The sequence below is a fragment of the Microcebus murinus genome, chromosome 1 (genome assembly GCF_040939455.1).
Source record: "Microcebus murinus isolate Inina chromosome 1, M.murinus_Inina_mat1.0, whole genome shotgun sequence".
NCBI lineage: Eukaryota > Metazoa > Chordata > Mammalia > Primates > Cheirogaleidae > Microcebus > Microcebus murinus.
The window spans coordinates 160,685,203-160,705,974 of NC_134104.1; the positions used below are offsets into that span (position 1 = coordinate 160,685,203).

General features: G+C 40.9%; 1 protein-coding gene and 1 pseudogene across 9 annotated transcripts in view; both read right to left on the reverse strand.

Moving 5' to 3' along the window:
* ERC2 (ELKS/RAB6-interacting/CAST family member 2) overlaps nucleotides 1–20,772 on the reverse strand; it is a 982,890-nt gene that overhangs the window by 296,840 nt on the left and 665,278 nt on the right. The gene's annotated exons all lie outside the window — the stretch shown is intronic.
* On the reverse strand, nucleotides 1,487–20,614 carry LOC105864854 (ubiquitin domain-containing protein UBFD1 pseudogene; annotated as a pseudogene).

Sequence of the window (20,772 nt, forward strand, 5' to 3'; positions counted from 1 at the left end):
TCAATTTCTTTTCTATTTATAGTAGAGACGGGGTCTCGCTCTTGCTCAGGCTGGTTTCGAACTCCTGACGTAGAGTGATCCACCCGCCTCGGCATCCCAGAGTGCTAGGATTACAGGCGTGAGCCACCGTGCCCGGCAGATGTCTCTTATCTTAGCAGGGTGCTGTAGGCTGTGATTTTGGTCCCTGGTGTTACACCCATGAATATGTCACATTACCTGGCAAAAGGGAGTTTGCAGATGCAATTAAGGTCACTGATGAGCTGATTTTAAAATAGGCAAATTATCCTGGATTAATCTGGTGAGTCCAATATAATCACCTGAGCCCTTAAAAGCAGAAGAGGAAGTGAGAGAGATATGAAACATAAGAATCGGATCTGTTACTGCTGAGCTGAAGATGGAGCAGCCACATGAAAAGCAGAAGGAAATGAATTCTCCCAACAACCTGAGCTTGGAAGAAGAGCCTTGGGCCTAGATAAAAACTGCGCCCAGCTGCTAACTGAATTTTAGCCTCGGGAGACCCTGAGTAGAGAATCCAGCTAGAATAACCATTACATTATTTTTAAAAAACACCATGTTGCATACCTTAAATATATATAATTTTTATTTCTTAATCATACTTCAGTAAAGCTGGAAAAATAAATACATCATAAAAAAGAAATTGAAATAATAAATATGTGATGATTAAAGCTGCTACCTTCTTGGTAGTTTGTTATGGCAGCAATAGAAGACTAACACAGGAGGCTTCCCCAGATGTGGCAGACCCTATCACAGGGTTTGACTGAAAGTCTTTAATTGGGGAGGTGACCTCCCCTTCCCCACTAAACTGGTAAGGGGTAAAGAAGTGAGCCAGGAAAGGAAAGGAAGCCAATATGAAATGCATTCATGAGCAGGCTGTCACTGTGGGAAGTGGGGCCCAGCCCCACTGGAAGTGGATAGGACTCTGGTCCACAGCTCTCACTTGGCATTAGTGGCGGACTGCTCCCAGGAATGTCACCTTTCCAGCAATCGGGCCCTTCTCTATTTCCTTCTCCCTTGCAGTCTCTCCTCTAGCAGAAGAAAGCAACCTAATCAAATAACTCCCCAGAAAGTATTAGGGACTAAAATATTACCCTTAGTGTAGCTATGCATTTAAAAGATTACTTGCAGCCGGGCGCGGTGGCTCACGCCTGTAATCCTAGCTCTTGGGAGGCCGAGGCGGGCGGATTGCTCAAGGTCAGGAGTTCAAAACCAGCCTGAGCAAGAGCGAGACCCCGTCTCTACTATAAATAGAAAGAAATTAATTGGCCAACTGATATATATATAAAAAATTAGCTGGGCATGGTGGCACATGCCTGTAGTCCCAGCTACTTGGGAGGCTGAGGCAGGAGGATCGCTCAAGCCCAGGAGTTTGAGGTTGCTGTGAGCTAGGCTGACGCCACGGCACTCACTCTAGCCTGGGCAACAAAGCGAGACTCTGTCTCAAAAAAAAAAAAAAAGATTACTTGCAGAGAATGGGCAATATTTAAGCTTCTCCATGGTAAGTTCCAAATGGAGGAATTTGACATGTATTGGGTGGGAGAGGCTTCTCTAGTCTCCCTGCCATACCCCCCTACTGTCGAGTCTACATTCTTACTTTCCGCTGTATGGGCTGGCAAGGCTTGTCTGCTCTGAAAGCTTCTGAAAGTTAGCATTCACCAGCGACACTGCTCTATGAATAGGGCGATGAGTCCTATGGAACTGCGACCCGTGTGGCCTCTCTCCGTATCTCTCTACAGATCTGTAACCACTTTGGGCATCTCATATGAAAGTCACATTATAGATCCAAAGCATTATTCTCATTCACTAAGTAATGACGGTAATAAAGCCAAGACCAAGAGTGACACCTGGTGCTTAGGGACATTCCAAGGATGTAGGAGACTCCGTGGAGGAACTAGTTGCTTAGCAGCAGCATAACCGCACCTACATCGCACGCAGTCTCATTTCCCCACATAATTCCCATTGTTTCAGGACAATTCTAATCCCACCTTTCCTCAGTGGAAAGGCTGTGATTACAAAACAAGGAGCTTGCCACAGCAGGGATCAATGGGATTGTTCTACAGAACTATTATATCTGAAAACAATCTCCCAAAGGAGATGCTTGCAGGTTGCCATGGGCAAGTAGAGCTGGCCAGGTGGAAATACCTTATTAAAACCATGAAAGGGACTTGAAAACATTTTCTGGTGTCTGACGTGTGTGTGATAGTGCAGAGAAAGTCATAAATGAGATACCTGCTTCTCAAATGTGGCAAGATTCCTTAGATACATCAAAGTCTAGTCTCAAGTACCACTGAGCTTATACTAAATGCTTCAAATCCCACTTCTCAGAGGTAAGGCTTGCAGGATGCGACGGGTTTCTAGCCATGCCCAGTAATATGTGGTGTTTACTATTTTATAGGTCCAGGGCTTAGCATCATTCATGCAATACACACAACCACCTTCTGCTATTAGCATTCTCCCCAGCTCAACCCCACCTGAGGCTCCAAGAGATCAGGTCACTTGTGCCAGGTCAAAAACAACTAAGATTTGAATCCAGATCTGTCCTGTTACTCAGGTCCCTGCTGCAGACATTTCTCAGCTTACAGTGTTTTACATTCAAACATGCACAGTGGTGGGGGCCAAATGACTCGGCCATCCCAGCAATGGTTTCAGCACCCTTCTGCCTCCTCTTGGCCCTGACTTGTGCCAAAGCATCCACAACTGGATGGTCCTGAGCACTCACCCAAGGAATAGGCAGTCCTCAGCTTATCAAGTCCAACCTCATCCCTTTCATTCTAGAAAGCACTTCAGTTTACAAATAAGTGAGACTTATACTGCTTAAGAATAACCTTAAATCCATTCCATTTGTGTACATTTAGAAAAAAGTCAACCACTCCCAAACCTTGGTCGAGGCACTATTGTGTAGTGGTTATATCCTTGGGCTCTGGGGCCAAAAGAACTTTTGGGTTCACCTATGGTATTGAGTTCTCCTACCTTGTTCAAAAGTGGCTTGTGAAGTGAAGCAAAGCAATTAAGTTCTCTGAGTCTCAGTTTCTTTGTCTGTCAAGTGGACCATTTTATAGAACTGTTCATGGGGCTGTTGTGAGGATCAAATGAAATACTGCACATAAAGAGCTTTGAATCATGCCTAGAACATAACAGCCCTCAATAAATGTTAGTCTCATCATCATCATCATCATCATCATCATCTCATTGTCTTCCAGCCCCTTGTTGTTAGGGGAAACTTCCAGCTGATGAGGGTGCAGCAGCTCCAGCTCAAAGGAGCAGCCTTCCAGTTCTTTAACTGAATAAAGTCTGAGACTCAGCCTCTCCTTACTGCCTGTTGAGCCAGCCATCTGATTGCTCGTCACCGCCGCTTCCCAGGGCACCACACTTCTGAGGGACAAGTAAGATTTAAGGTCTGCATGATGGGAATGTCAAGTAGAATTCCTCCTTTCTCTCAGAAAAACTGCCAAGACCTTCCAGAGCTGCCCTGGAAGGAGACCATACCCTGAATGCTCCAATTCATTACAGTGACATTCACAAAATACATATTCTGTGCACCAAGCTTCACACTCAGAGCTGAATCAGCTTGGTCTCTGCCCTGCCTTTCATCTTACCAGAACAGGGCAAGACTTTGAGTTAACAAGTCCTAAAAACCAGAACTAAAAAAACAGAACTATCAACTTTTATGCCTGGAAGATGGTGTCAACAAAAGTCTCATATTCTGGATCTAATGTTAATCAGATTTTACTACATTAAGATTTCTATAAAACACACAGTACAATAATCTTTCTTTTTTCAAAGGAAAAACAGGAACACAGAAGCTGATCGTTGGCTCAGATTGATCTAGGTTTGAACCTAGGTTTGCTACTTGCTAGCTGGGCTACTTAGCAAGTGATTCAACCATCTCAGCTTTATTCTCCTCACCTGCAAGATGGAGGCATGAAATCCCCACCATCAGGGAGCTCTGTGTGTGCTAAGTGTGACAAGGCAGCTAAAGCCCTCAACACAGCACCTGGTGTTCACAAATTGTTAGAAATTCTTCTTATTATTTAAGTGCCTCAAATCTCACAACATAGTTTCACTGGCCATGATTCAGCAAAGAAACCTCTAATGGACTCAGAGAAGGAACAGGTTTAATATTTTCTAATGGAAAGCATTTCAAAGTTACTGTATATAACTTGTCTCTGCAAGTCCACATGTGTGTCCTTGTCTACTCATATGGACACAGGGGAAGGGACCAGCTTTTGCAGAGAGGGCACTGGTGCCAGCTAATGTGGGTCACCCCATAGAAACTCAGTTTCGTGCACTGGATTTTAATGGTCCTCCTTTGCTGGGCATACAGGGCTATGGTTTGAAGTAAATGCATTCAAATAAACATCTTTTGGTGCCAGAACTGCCATGGGCACATACTTTTCTTTCAATGGTCCTGGGAAGTGGTTTGTTAAACTATTGTTCTCGATTAAAAACTCATGTGTTTGCTCAGTCCAATATGGGTCGCTGCTTTGAGTGAAAGATCCCCTTAACATGGCAAAACCTTGACTTGTGACAAGCCAGTGCCAAGTATGTCTTAACCAGATGCAGGCCCGGGTTTGATTAGCAGCCACTGAATTCCATGTCAAATCAGATAATGATGGTTTTTCCCCTCTGCTGAGCAAATATCCTCAGCTTTTAATCAAGTCTATATATGAGAAACCTCTATATAAATAACTACATGCAGTACAATGGTTTTAAAACTATGGTTCATCTCAACTTTCCTGACCTCTGACTGTTTAATCTGAGAAGGACCTGTGCAATACCAACTAAAAATAAAGGAACTCCAATATTTATTTTGGCAGATTCCATATAGATATAATAGAGGGACATGTGGTGAGTGGAAATTCTCTACCACACACAGAGAGAAGAAAAAGGAAAGGCTCTGGAGCCCATTTTTGTTTTCCCACTTGTGGGATAGCATCATTGGATAATGACGATATTAGGACTGCAAAGACACGTGCCGCTTTGGAACGCTGCACCAGATCCATGGCTGTGCACAGAAACCTCTTGGCCCCTTTGGATGTTCAAAGAGTCCAACTGTAAACCTGGGAACATGAACCTCTTCAGTGGGGCCGGGGGCTCAGCCTGAGCTTCCTCTCCCTTCTTGTGGGCACAATTTAGGTGTCTGAAGTTAATTATTTGCAGGTGCATTTCGGCTGCATGTAATAGAAAGTGTTCCCCATTGGCCTCTTGCAGGTGTAATTAGCAATTTCCACCTCACTTTGAGGGAGCAAGTGGATAATTGTGCCCACAGGTGGTTCCCGATGGGGTCTAGGAGAATGCCCGCTGCACACTGCCGTCTGTGGAACATGCTCATGCAATGGGTGCTGGGCATTCAGGAACAAGGTCGGGTGTGCATCTGGGGTGCAGAAGCAGAAACCCATAAGGGTGGAGTTAGGCATTCCTTCTGGTTCTTCTCATCCATAAAAGAGCTAAAAAAGAGCATCAGGGAACAATGAGCATAGGTGGACTCTCTGAGGCATAAGGGAGTAAAAGCTTTGGGCTGATGACATTGAGTAATTCAAGAAAAAGGAACTCTCACTTGGGAGTGGACCAGAACTATAGAAGTAACCTTTGGTAGAATGAGACAAGCAACTCAGTGAGAAAAATATTAATAATTCTCTATTAACTTTATAATAAGCCTTACCCTTCATAAGTTTTACATAAAGTCTTCTCGCACAAATCATCTAATGTGAGTTCACATATTTAAAGTTATAATATTCAAAATTTTAAGACAACACTTAACTAAGCACTTACTATGTCTAATATTATTCTAAAAGTGTGTGTATGTGTGTTCAACTAATGGTCTTAACAGATCACTTTAAAGACTTGTTATGCCCATTTTAAAGAAGAGAAATTGAGGCACAGGAAGGTAAGTAACATGCCCAAGGTCACATGGTAAGTAGTGGAGCCAGATTTCCAAGCCAGCACTAGTTAGTTCATTGCTCAAGATAATACAAGCTTCAAATGAGAAGATAGAATCAGGGAGTTAAGGATTCGTTCTGCAGGATAAGCTATATAAGAGCATCTGTTTGTTCATCCATTTAATAACTCAAGGGACATTTGGTGAGATTGGGTCCAGCCACTCTGCTAGGCACCAACACCAGGGAAAGGAAGACAGCCTTCTTGGCACAAATGTTAGGTCAATGTTTTAAAATCTAGAAGTTTCCTTGGCTACCTGTTTAAGGTTGGGAATAAAAAGGGGAGAGAGCAGAAGTAAAAAGAAAATAGAGTGAGCAAAGGAGAGAGGTACAAAGGAAGTGAGAGAGGGAAGGAAGGCATGAACTAGAGAGAGTAAAGAAAGGGTTTAAAAGAAGGAAGCCTTGGAAATTAGTTTGTGTTCTGAAAATTAATCCCTTTATGAGGAAGAGGAGGAAAGTCACATCAACCAACCAGCAGAGTTAGCTGAGGAATGTTGAAGAGAAACCCTATAGGATCTCCAGACGCTTATCTTCTTGGTTTAACAGCAAGAACATGTGTTCAATAGGACTGCTAAAAATCATTCCTCATGTTGAAATCTGAAAACCAAAGTGGATCCCAGCTCCCTGGACACTGTGGCCACAATGACCTGTGAAGCACGTGAGTTCTGGGAAGCCCATCTAATGCATGGCACCAGGCTTGGTGAGAATCCCTGGTGTGAAACGGCCGAGTGCTGCCAAGACTTGCATTCACCCATTCTCTTACTGACCTACCACCTCTGTTTTATCATCTTTGCTGAAGCACATTTTAACAGCATAATTACATATCAACCTGTTGTTGGAATGAGCATTTCAAACTGAAATAGAAGATTAGCAGCAATGTTTCCTAAAGGATGTGCAAAACCTGAGAGCTCCAGGACCAAAAGAAACCTACCCAATATTTCCTGATGAGGCTGGTGGTTGTTATAATGAGAGCTGACCTGGCATGCATGCAAAAGCTTTCGTAGGGAACGCCATTCAGTCCTCATGAACTTACGAACAGCTAATATTCTGTGGACTTAATAATAGCTAATACTGTGAGCTTCTGTATGCCCTGCACTGTGCAAAGCCCTTTATGATCAAGAATATCTCACAATAATCAGTAGATGCCATAGGTTGGGGCTTAGAGAAGCACCTTGCCTAAGGTCACATAGCTGGCAAGTAGTGGGACAGAAAGAGAACATGTCCACTTAGGTGCATTTATACTACGCAGTGTGCTGGTGTCCACACGGAGTTGCTTTGAAAAGGATCTTTTCTCTGATGTTTCCTAGGACCTCACCTAGAACTTCAAACATATTTTCTTTTTCTGAGACGGTATTAAGGATATTTCTACTGTAAAAGTACCCTTTGCTTTCTTGATTTTTTAAAGTAGTTGGGCATTTATTCTATTGGCTCACTAAAGCTTTGCAAGTAAACATTTTTAAATGCCCTGAGATTTGCACTTGGCCCGGTGCAGTCATCCAGTAGATTTTGAATTTGGCATGATGTTAGTCATCAAAAAAGTTTTGACCTTGGCATGGTGATAAGTTATCCAAAATAATTTCCTTTTAAGACCCTTACTTATTCCACAAAGAATTTAAGATCAACCAATACATGGGGTCTGTTCCTGAAATTTATGCTGTTATGATGATGTAATATTCAAGTCAGCCTGTTGGGGCCATGGCCCATTACACCCGTTGGTTAAATTATCCTCTCTTACTATGGACTGCAAAGAAAGGAGGGGCATGGTGCCTGGCTCAGTAAGCATGTTTAGTCGGTTTCTTCTTCCTCTTCACTGGTGCTCATGAAGTTTTTCCATTCTCATCATTTGGCTCTTTGGCCAAGATAATACAGGCAAAGCCACATCTGATTGATGGATGAAGGGAAGGAGGAGGGGGTTTGCCATGGTGGTTCTGGGTAACATGATGATTGTTAAAAATTTCAGCTGCACTGCTCTTGATTCCTGGAATTTTAATAGTCACCATGCTGTCCAGAATCCCATAGCAAACCCCTCCTCCTTCCCTTCATCCACCAATCAGACGTGGCTTCATTGGTATCATTTTCGCTAGACGGATGAGGTCAGGTCCTGGTGGTACCTTTCATTTCTATTTTAAAAGACATGAAGGAATCATTTGGCCTTTTTATGCTGAGTTTGTGACCAAAACTGGATCCATTTTAATTGACACAGTTTGTGCCCATTGTTACTAAGTTGACCTCATGAGCAAGCTGGCCATGGGCAGTTGTCACCCATTTGAGTGATCTGAAGCGACCTCAGAGAGTTGACCTGCTCCAGGGCCTTAAATTCCCATTATTCAGGCTAGACCACATACAATGTTCTTTGAGAATCCCAATATCCTCTCAGAAGGGTTACTCTATGCACCTTTATAGTGGACTCCTCTTGTCTTTGTGGCCCAACACCATTCACACTTCGGCAAATGGCCTTCCTATCACGCCCTGCTGCCCTGGTAAACGTCTTAACGGGTCCTACTCCTCCCTGCCTCAGGCTGGGCATTGTACTCAGCCTGGGTCATTCATAGTGCAGGCTCCTCCTCTTCCTCACACCCACAAGTAACGATTGGTTCAGAGGTGAGCTTTGACAGGGCTGGAGAAGGGAGTCAGTGATTTGGTCTACTGGAATTAAGAAATTTTCTCTAGAGCCACAGACGAGATGAGTAGCCCAAATGCAAAAGAGAGGGTAGAGGATGTGGCAGGCACCATGCCACGCCATTCACTACACTCATTTTGTTTTCTTCCTGGCATGCAGCTAGGTTTCGTTTTCCAGCCCTCACTGCACTCAGGGAGCCTGTGTGACTGACTTCTATTTAATGAGGTGTGAGTGAAAATAGCGTGCGCCACTTCCAATACAGCCCTGAAATCCCCATTTGTATTAGTTTGCTAGGGCTGCCACAACTAAACACCATAGACTGGCGACTTAAATAACTGAAATTTATTTTTTCACAATCTGGAGTCTAGAAGTCTAAGATCAAGATGTTGGCAATTTGGTTTCTCCTGAGGCCTCTCTCCTTGGCTTGCAGATGGCCGCCTTGTCACTGTGTCCTCATGTGGTCTTGTCTCTGTGTATAGGTATCTCTGGTGTCTCTATGTGTGTGCCAACTTCCTCTCCTTCTAAAGCCAGCAGTCATATTGGATTAGGGCCCTCCACAGCAGCCTCATTTTAACGTAATCTCCTCTTTCTTTGAAGGCCCTAGCTCCACATAAAATCACAGTCTGAGGGACCAGGAGTTGGGGCTTCAACTTATGAATTTGGGGGAGGGGAGACACAACTAAGCCTATCACACCATTCATGATGCTCCAGGCCCTCTCCCCTTCCACCACCTGCATGGCAAGACCAAGTGGTATCGAAAGCCATGAGCTGAAGACGGCCAACCCTCCATCGCCCTGGGTGGCAGAATGAGCACGTGGGAGCAGAGAGCCCTGTTATCTTGGATCCTCCATGGACTGCCTATGTGAGCAAAAAATAGATTCCTTCTGAGCAAGAAACAAATGCTTGTATGTTTCAGCATTTATACATTTTGGGGTCTACGTGTCTAATACAAAGGGCAATGTATTTTTTGACATTTTGCCAAAAATCAGCCTGCGTGGAGCGATTATTTATGTTGAGGGTTCTGAGGGCTCCCACAACACTTTATCACGCCTAGTGTTATCACATGGTTCACATCAGTGTTTCTCAAAGTTCTGTAAAAATGTGGATTCCTGGGCCTCAACCCACATCTGCTAACCAAAATCTCAGCACATTGGTGGCCCCGCATTTTTAACAAGTCTATATGTCACTTAGATACACACTTAAGAAGCACTGGCTTGCCCAGATGGCCTCTTTCTAATTTTAAATGAACGCTGAATGGGTATGGCAAAGCTGCTTTTGCCCAAATGTGGTCAGCTATTGAGATAAGTATTTAGGTTTTCTCTATGGAATTACAGAATATGTTCATTCATTTTTATTTCTTCTCTATTGTAGATAAGCCAAATAATTCATTCTTCCATTTAATCATCACTATTTTATGATCATTTACCATTAGACTGAGCACTTGAGTGGAACCACCGTTTTATAAACAATACATATTTTAGTAACTTTCAATTAAAACTAGATTTATACTTGACAGAGAAATTCACCTAGGGAGTATCAAGTGGTAAGAACTTGGAATGCTTCCTTGCGTCCTCATTTCAAGCCATGAGCAGGGTGCCTCTGTCACAGTTTCAGGTCTATGCTGAGGCAGGGCAGTGATCACCCAGAAAAATACTCCTGGCTCCATTTTATAGATGCGAGTCTTGGGCTGGCATTTCCCAAAGTGTGACAATGGTTCTTTAGGGTTTTAATAATTGCTAAAAAATAAAATGATTCCACAGTCAAAGTAATTGGGAAATAAAATGTAAAGTTTAATAGATTTCTTTATCTAATGATTATGACCTGAACTTCTAAGAGTAGGATATAATGTACAAATTTTTCAGACTCGCCACAAAGTGTGTGTGTGCCGTCGTGAATCTGTGTCTGTATAACTGCTTGTAATATCACTATTCTTCAGAACACAAATATCCATGAAAAAAATCACTAATAATTCTTATTTGAGATCATATTGTGGGTATTTTTTCAACTGACATACGTACTTAGGAATTTTTTTATATTAGGACCATTATTCATATATAATCGTTCTTTTTAAGTCCTGCGGTAATTTTGGCCATCTCTCAAAAGGTACTTTATTTTCCTCTGAGAAACTAATATTTCATCTATGGTGATATTATAAAGTCATAAAGTAATTACAAAGTCCTAAAATTATGGCAACTGAAAACTGCTATATTTGCTAGTGGTAGTATCATTATTGTGTTTGCTGTTTTTAATCATTATTATATATATAACATTATTATTCCTAACTCCATACTTCTTGTATATGTTGAATTCTGAGCCTCTTTCTTCCTCAGGGAGGGAAGGGAGGAAGGGAGGAAGACTGCTACGGAAACCATGAAGCTGCACCAAACCCTCAGCATCTCACGAGTACAGCGGTGGCTGTTAACAGTAACACAAGCCGCGTTAATTGAAGCACTCCCGGTTAACTCCAAGTTGGAAGAACCCTCAGTAGCTGGTGTGGATGGCAAACACTGGCACATGTGTCTTCATTTTGCCCTCCTGTGCCATGCCAGGTGACAATAATCAATCCAGAACCAAGTACAGGCTAGTGCACTTAGCCTCAAAATGACTGTGAACATTGTATCACTCTAGCCTGGGCAACAGAGTGAGACTCTGTCTCAAAAAATACCCAAAAACCAAAAACACAAAAAGCACTGTGCTCCAGGAAGCCGCTACACAACAACCAGAATCAGGGCTCTGGTTGACCGCTGTTACTGAGCAGTTATAATTTCCCAGAGTCCACCAGAGTCTGGAGTCAGAATACATTAATTTGAAGCCTGACTATGTGACTTTGGCAAATCGGGTAACTTCTCTAAGCCCCAATTCCCCACGTAACAAAGGGAATTTTAATAGTGTGTATGTTATAGGCTGTTGTGGTTAAGTGAGATAGTTCGTATAATACACATAACATAAAGCCTGGCATTTATCACTGTTTAATAATTTTCATTCATTGTTTACTCTATCAGATATGCTGGCTTCCCAGTTTACAAAAGGCTAAAAACTGAGACCCAGAGAGTGTCTTAAACCATGTCAAGTTAATGTAGTTTCCAATTACTGATTTCCACTTCAGTTTTCTTTCCCCTATGTTCACTCTGTAGAAAGTCTTTATTATACTTATGTATTATTTAGCAAGTTATTTATTTTCTTACTTTATCTATAACTACTTGGACAGTCCAAAAAGATTTTAAATAGCTTTCAAATGGAAGGCTGGTGAAGCACTTCTGGACTGGGAAGGGATCAACCCTTCTGCCTGATTCTCCAGGAGGCCAGCGGCCATCGCTGAGGGCGGCTGGAGGGGCGGCCACAGCACAGGGGCAGCCTGCTTTGTTTTAGCAACAGGCTCACTCTACTGTTACTGACAGTGCCTCCATTGTATCAGCTATGACCTCAGGTGACTGCCTTAACAAAAGGAAGTGACATGGTCTAATTGTTCTGGATTCCTCTGTAACAATTCCCTCTTAAGTAAGGAGCATTCTTCTGTATTCATGCTGCCCTGACTACTGGCCTGGTTCCAGTGTACTTATTCCCTCAGTGTGAAAAAGAGACAGAGAAAAATGAAAAGAAGGGAGGAAGGAAAAATCATCACATGGTCATAATCAACCCCTATCTTGCTTCTCCAAATGTTATACCTGATTATTCATAAATGGCACTGCACATGTGGATAAAGATAGTGATTGGATAATCACTACACGAATTTATTCAGTCATTTTGTCACGGAGAAAACCTGGGCATAATGTAAATCAAGGTGTTGTATAATATGTCCATTTCCTATATTATGAGCAAAAATGCTCCCTGAAAACATGATCCTAACTCTCCCATGGTACCTGGGGCCCTATGAATCCTACATCTCTTCATCTTCCACACTGACCAAAAGCTTGGGTGCAAGCCTTCAAAAATGCCAGGAAATGGAATTGTTAAGACCCATAAACCAGAAATAAGAACTCTCACATGCAGAAAGTGCTAGAATCCATGCAGAACTCCTCATGAGAGATTGCCATTTGGAAAGTTTACAAACCTGTCCCACTAAGAAGCAATGCTGAGAAGCCATACAATATCACCTGTGTTCAGCACTTCCATCTCTGCTGCGGCCAAACCGACTGAAACCAGCTGGAAGGCTGTTAGCCATTTTAAACACTCAGCTAGGGTCACTAGCTGAGTGACCTTAGCTGAGTGTTGTTTTTGTTGTTGGTGTTTTTTCGGAATTCAAATTTATTGATTTCCACCGTTTTAACTTTAAAAATGGTATGAAGCTGACTGCAAGAAAGGGAACCGGTGATTTTAAGTTAAAATTAAGCTAATGGTGAAAGTACATCACCTCTGGCTTCAGTCACCACATCGCCTTAGATTGAATATAGATTTTTTTGAACAAAGTTCCAGAACTCTGAAATCCAGGGATGCTGCAGGCCTCTCCCGGCAATGTCCTTCACTTTGAGTCAGTCTCCTGGGCCAGAGGTGAAAGTGCTTTCAAAAATACTGCCATTTCCCCAGCACAGTGTCTTTGATTGCATCCACATATTGAGTTGGAACCCAGTACACCCAGTAGTAATAGGCTTCTGTGGGGCCCAACTGAAATGTCATCATGTGGTAGTCTTCATGTCCTTCGATAGGTTCACTGACCACATTTTTAATGGAGCCCATGGGCAATTTCTCAGTCCGCTCTTTAGTGCCGATCCACAGCTGGTCTTGCTCTAGCTTAAAGGCGAGTCTCACTTTTCCTCCGGATTTATTGTACATGCCAGACAAGGGTACCGCTGGCAGGCGCTCCTGGGCACCCTTAACAGATGGCATCACATCTTCAGGCTTGCCTTTATCCAACACTTTCCTGTGTTGTTTCTGCCTGCAGAGAGGCTCCTTCTTGTTCTCTTCTGCCTTTGCATCCCGTTGCGCGGCATCTTGGGGCGTGTTTACTGCTAAAACATCATTTATTGTGGAGCCAACCACCATGATCTTGGCCCCACTGGTCAAACACTGTTGTGCTACCAACTGTGACTGTCTGGAAAGATCACTTAAGAACTAAGGGGCACAGAAGAATAAATTGTAAACTCCACTTTTAAAGAACAGGGGAAAGCTGTACAATGGCAAGCAACATTTAACTCTTTAAATGACACCCTGAGACTACCACTGCTGGCCAAGATGGAGTGGCCCACCACAGCTTGTATCTCTTGCAGATTACAGCTAAATACTCCAGACACAATACAAAAGCAAATTCCTGAGGACTCTGAAAGTGACGTTCCAGCAGGAACCCACACAACTAAAATTCCTAGAGAAACTCAGTCTTTCTGGCCACTGGGAAAAGAAGCCACTGAGGTCCAAAGAGTATGGGGCAAATTCCCCATTTCCCCCTGTTGTTTTTTTTTTTTTTTTTCCGTTGTTATTTTGGTTTTGTTTGTTTGTTTTTGTTTTTCTCTCTTCCAGCTTTGCCTGAAGGCAGACTCTAGTGACAGAGTTGTGCTGTATCAGCTGGGGCAGTGAGTGGCTGAACCTGTAAGAGCATTCCCATCTTTGTGACCAGAGGACTTGGAAAGGGGGCCCTGTAAGCAGGACAGTGTGGAGTGTGGAGTGACTCCTGACGGGGAAAGAGCTGAAGAAGAAAATTTCGCAATTCTGTGTATGAACCTGCCGAACCATCAGTCTTATCCATAAGCTGTGTATATGCATGATAGATCCAAAGATTTTGAAATCTGAACTGACATTGGAACCACCACCACAGAAGGTGAGACAGACTTGCTATGAATCTAAGCAGGTTGACTGCCTGCTAAGAAAAAGAAAATTAATATTCTCTAAAGGATTTTAGCAGGACTGAGAGTATAAACTACACAATGTTCAAAATTTTCGGGGTTTCAGATATATAACAAACAGGGAAATGTAACCAATATTCCAAGGAAAAGACAATCAAGAAATGCCAACTCCAAGATTACCCAGATATGGAATTTATCAGACAAAAAGTTTAAAGCACTTGTCATAACTATGCTCCTAAGATAAAGATTGATATACTTAAAATGAATGGAAAGATAGGTCTCAGCAGAGAAAAAGAAATGATAAAAACAAAAATATATGAAATTTTAAAAATAATCATTGGACGTCTCAATGGCAGAATGGAAATGACCATGAAGTCAGAAAAATTGAGGACAGACCATTAGAAACCATCAAATCCAAAGAAAAGCGGGGAAAAATTTAACTAAATATAATTACAGTCTCAGGAACCTGTAGGATAATATCAAAATAGCTAAGATTTATGCCATTGGAATCCCAGAAAAAGAGAAAAAAAGTGCAGTGCTGAAAAAACATTTAAAAAAAACCCTGAAATTTCTGAAATTTGGTAAAAGACATAAATTTATAATTCAAGAAGTAGAGCAAATTTCACACAGGTTAAACTCAAAGAAATTTACTCAAAGCTACATCAAAATCAAACTGCTAAAAACCAAAGAGTAAAAAGACAAATGAACAAGAAAAACCCCAAACAATCTGGAAAGCAGCTAGAGAAAAATGACAAGTTACATAGAGAACAATGACTGAAATGACTAAGTATCTCTCATCAGAAATCATGGAGGCCAGAAGACAGTGGAACAATTCCTTAAAATCCTGACAGAGAAGAACTATCAACCCAGAACTCTATAGCCAGCAAAAATATACTTCAAGAATGAATATGAAACAGAAGATAATGACAAATTCAGAGGATTAATGAATAGCAGATCTGCTCTCAAAACATGGTTTTAAAAAGTTGCTCAGGCAAAAGGGAAATGATACCAGAGGGAAACCTAGAAATTCAAGAATAAAGGAAATTCAACTGCAATGGTGAATATCTGGGAAATATAATAAACTAGATTTTCTTCTTTTAGGGCCTTTAAAATATGTGTGATTGTTAAATGCAACAATTGTAATATTGTCTGGTGGGATTTTCAATGTACATATATAATATGTATGATAAATATATAAGAGGAAAATGATATGGTTTTAAGTTTTTTCCATTTTACTTGAAGTGGCAAAATATAAACTTTAAGTAGACTATGAAAGGTTAGGTACATATATTGTAATCTCTAGAGTAATCATTAAAAATACAAAGAGATATAGTTAAAAGCCAATTAATAAATTAAAATGAAATATTAAAAATATTCAGATAACCTAAAGAGGCCTAAAGAGGAGAAAGAGAGACAAAAATTAGAAAAGACAAACAGAAAACACATAACAAAATGTTAAACCTAAATCAAATTCTATCAGTGGGATGGGTGCAGTGGCTCACACCTGTAATCCTAGTACTGTGAGAGACTGAGGCAGGAGAATTGCTTGAACTCAGGAGTTTAAGACCAGCCTGAGCAAGAGTGAGACTCCATCTCTACTAAAAATAGAAAAATTAGCCAGGTGTCATGGCACACACCTGTAGTCCAAGCTACTTGGGAGGCTGAGACAAAAGGATTGCTTGAGCCCAGGAGTTTGAGGTTGAGCTATGATGAAGCCATTGCACTCTTCCCAGGGTGACAGAGCAAGACTCTCTCTCAACAACAACAAAAAAATCCTATCAGTGATTATAATAAATAGTCTAAACATATTAACTTAGAAAAACTGTCAGATTAAACTTTAAAAAAGGCCCTACTGTATGATGTTCATGAAAAATCCACTTTAAATATAAAGATATACATATGCTAAAAGTAATAAGAATGGAAAACATATGCCTTTTATAAAAAATAAAGAAAAAAAGCTGCAGTGGTTATATTAATATCAAAGCCAATTTTAGGATAAAGAGTATTACCAGGGACAAAAAAAGGTCCCTGTTAGTGAAAGCAGTCATTACATAATAATAAGAGATTATAACAATATTAAATAATATGTACTTAAGAATAGAGCTTCAAGATACACCAAGCAAAACTTACAGAATTGAAAGGAGAAACAGATGATATTACTTTGGACTTTAACACTCCTCTCTCATTAAGCAATAGAATAAGGAGGAAGAAAATCAATGATGGATGGGATAGAAGATCTATACATTATTAACCACTTGATTTAACTGACATTTATAGAGCACTTCATTTAACAGCAGCAGCATATACCTACTTTTCAAGTGTACATGGAACGTTCACCACGATACACATATTTTGTGTTACAGAATAAACCGCAAGAAATTTAAAAGGATAAAGATTATAAAAAGTATGTTTTCTGACCATAATGGAATAAAACTAGACATGTATACCAAAAATATATTTGGAAAAATCCCCAAATATTGGAAATAAATAACACACTTCTATATAACCCATAGGTTAAAGAGGAAGTCACAAGGGAAATTAGAAAATATTTTGAATTGAATGAAAATGAAAATACAACATATTAAAACACATAGGATGCAGATAAAACAGTGATATTAGAGAAATTAATGGCATTAAATGCTTTATTAGAAAACAAGGTCTCAAATCAATCAAATTGAAATTAGAAAGATACTAAAAAAATCACTGAAACAAAGTTTCTTCTTTAAAAAGATCACTAAAGTTGATAAACTTCTAGACATAATAACAACAAAAAAAAAATAAAGAAGGCATAAATCACCAATATCAGGATTGAAAAGACATCATCATCATTGTTAGAAACCCTAGCATTAATAAAGGAACAACCACAACGAGTAAGATGTGCAACGTTTGGGGATGGACACGCTTGAAGCTCTTACTCGAGGGGGGAGGGGGGCATGGGCAATATATGTAACCTTAACACTTGTACCCCTGTAATATGCTAAAATAAAAAAATTTAAGAAAGGAACATTACCTACATTACCTATGTCCATAAATCTGACATCAGTGAAATAGACCAATTTCTTGAAACTAACTAACTATAATATAAAAGTTCACTCGAAAAGAAAAAAAATATCCAAAATAATCTATTAAGTAATACCCTTCTATTCATAAAGATAGCTTAAAACGGCAACAACAAAAACTATAAACCCACAGATCCAAGAAGTACAACAAACACCAAGCACAAGAAACATGAAAAAAAGTAAAGTAAGACATATCATAATCAAATTACTTCAAACCAAAGATAGAGAAATCTTAAAAGCATTTAGAAGAAAATAGAAACACATTACTTTCAAAGAAACAAGGATGACAGCAGATTTCTCATTAGAAACAATACAAGTTAGAACACAGTGGAGCAACATCTTTAATGTGCTGAAAGGAATTTTAAATATCAGTCAATTTAGAATTCCATACCTAGAAAAAATGCCCTCAAAATAAAGATGAAATAAAGACTTCATCAGATAAAAAAATGTATAGAATCCTTCACAAGCAGACCTACACTACAAAAAAAGTTAGTCTTTAAGCACAAGGAATATTCATATAATACCAGATGGATATTCTGATTACAAAAAAAAATGAAAGAGCACCAAAATGTTAACTACATGGGTAAATATGAAGATATTTTTCTTATTATTTAGGACTCTTTAAAAGATAATTAACAACTTAAAACAAACATAATAAAAAGGTATGGTTTATAACAAAAATACAAGTAAAATGTATTACAACAAAAGCACAAAGGCCAGGAGGGAGAAATGAAAGCACAACATTGTAGGATTCCTATACTATACATGAAATGGTATAGTATCATTTGAAGGTAGACTTTGATCAATTAAAGATACATACTATAAATCCTAAAGCAACCACCAAATAACAAAACTAAGAGATATAGTGAATAAGCTGACAAAGAAGATAAAAGTGAATCAATTAAAAATTCTAAATCAAAAAGAAGGCAGAAAAAAGTGAGATTAAAGAAAAGATGGGGGAAATAATAAACAAACAGAAAGGTGATATATTTCAACCTTGCCATAACAAAGAATCACATTAAATGTATTTGGTCTAAATATCCCAATTAAAAGCAGAGATATTCATACTGGATTAAAAAGCAAGACTTAAATATATGCCTACAAGTAATGCACTGTAAGTATAAAAACACAAATAGGAAAGAGTAAAATGCTGCAAAATTATATGCTAATACTAATTAATAAAAAGAAAATTGGAGTGGTTATATTAATGCCAAAGTTTGTTTCAGAACAAAGAATCTTAACAGGGATGAGAAGGATCATTCTATAATGAAAAAAGGAATCATTTCAGCAAGGGGACATAATCCTAAATGTTTACACTCCCTTAACAAAGCTATAAAACAAATAAAGCAATCCCCACGCCAGATGAAAATATTTGCAAAACACATATATAATAATGGGGTCAAATACAGAATATATAAAGTACTCTCAAAATTTAAAAAATAAGAAAACAAATAACCTAATACAAAGTTAGGCAAAAATGTCTGAACAAATATTCACCAAAGAATCTACGCAGGTGGCAAAATAAGCACATGAAATGATGCTCAAGTTCATTAGTCGTCAGGGAAAAGCAAATTAAAACCACAATGAGATACTACCACACACCTATTAGAATGGCTAAATCAAAAGGACTGATCATACCAAGGGTTGGTGAGGATTTGGAGAAACTGGAATTCCTATACACTGATGGTAAGAAAGTCAAATAGTACAACTACTTTGGAAAACAGTCAACAATTTATTAAAAAGTCAAGCATATCCTACCATATAATCCAGCCATCCCTCTCAGGTATTTACCCAAGAGAAAAATAAAATATTCGTGCATGGAAAGACTTGTACAAAGATGGCCATGGTAACTTTATTAAAATAACCGCAAACTGGAAACAACCCAAATGTCCAAAAACAGATGAATACACAAATAATATGCCAATATTTCTGGCATACTAGTAAGCAATAAAAAGGTATGATCTATTGATTCATGTAACATGGATGAGTGAAAAAAGGCAAGTCAAAAAACAGTAGCTACTTGTGATTCCATTTATGTAAAGTTTTAGAAATTGCAAACTAATATATAGCATAGGGACATAAAGCAGATCAGTGCTTACCGGGGATGGGGACGGAGGGAGCAGGAGGGACGGATTACAAAGAGGCATTAGGAAATTCAGGGGGAGTAATGGATCTGTTTATTATCTTGACTGGTTTACATGTGCATCTATACGTCAAAATGCATCTAGTTGCACACATTAAATGTACAGTTTACTGTACATCAATCATACCTAAAATTTTCAAAATCTAACAAACTGTTTAAATTTAAAAAATCTGACAACAGGGGGGGGCAGAGCAAGATGGCGGACGAATAACACTGCCAGACAGAGTGTCTCTGCAGAAAAGACAGATTCTAGCAGAAATTAGAGGAAAAGAAGCAAGAAGACAAGCATACAGCAGACTAGGGCCGGAAGGAAGGGTACCTGAGACCCCGGGAGACTCCACGGGAGGAGGCTGCGGAGGAGAACTGGAGGCTGAGACCACCGGAGCAGCCCGGAGACCAGCGGCAAGGGTAGGTGGATTTGCTGATTGCCCTCCCCTGCATTTGGGACTGCTGGTGGGCTCCCCAGTGGGTGGAGAGACCTGCGGACACCAGCCCAGAGACCGCTGCCGCCAGCCAGCGGTGAGCCTGTAGCAGACGTGGCACCAGGTTCCCAACTTCCTCCGGGCACCTCCGTGTGCACAGACCGGAGCCGCGCGGCAGGCGCCATATTGCCACCTCCTCCCCTCAGCCGACCCTACCAACGGCTGCCCAGAGAGGCAATACAGCTACCAGCCGGAGGCACCTCAAGGGAATGGGACCTTCCCATTTCGGACCCTACACCTGACTCAGGGGAACTCAGACTGTGAGCTCCCTACCAGCCCGTCCTCCCAGGTGCTGCTGGCACCGTGTTCCCAGGAGAACGCTGCCGACTGAGAGGCTGAGAGACATAGACCCAGCTTGGGCTCCCTGTGGGTGAATTGGGACCGGAAATCCTCTCCCTGGTTGGGATACAGTTTGAACTCTGGGACCCAGAGGTCGGACCTGCAGGCCAGATCCCCTGCACCGAGGGCTAGCATTGCCCGGGGCACAAAAGGGTTATACGTGAACAGCCTACTGAGGTGTGTGTGCCTCCAGGGGCGGATCCATGTCCTAGAGGGCAACCCTCCTACCAGGAGGAGGCCGTGCGCCAAACCCAGGTGGCGTTCCTGTGCAGGGAACCTCCCCGCCGGCATCACAGTCCAGGGAGGCCTGGTGGCTTGTGGTCTGGCCTGCTGGCAGAGGCCCAGGAGTAGCTGCGGAGTTGGGGAGGGTGGAAAGAAGCGAGGCCCGCTCCAGACTGCGG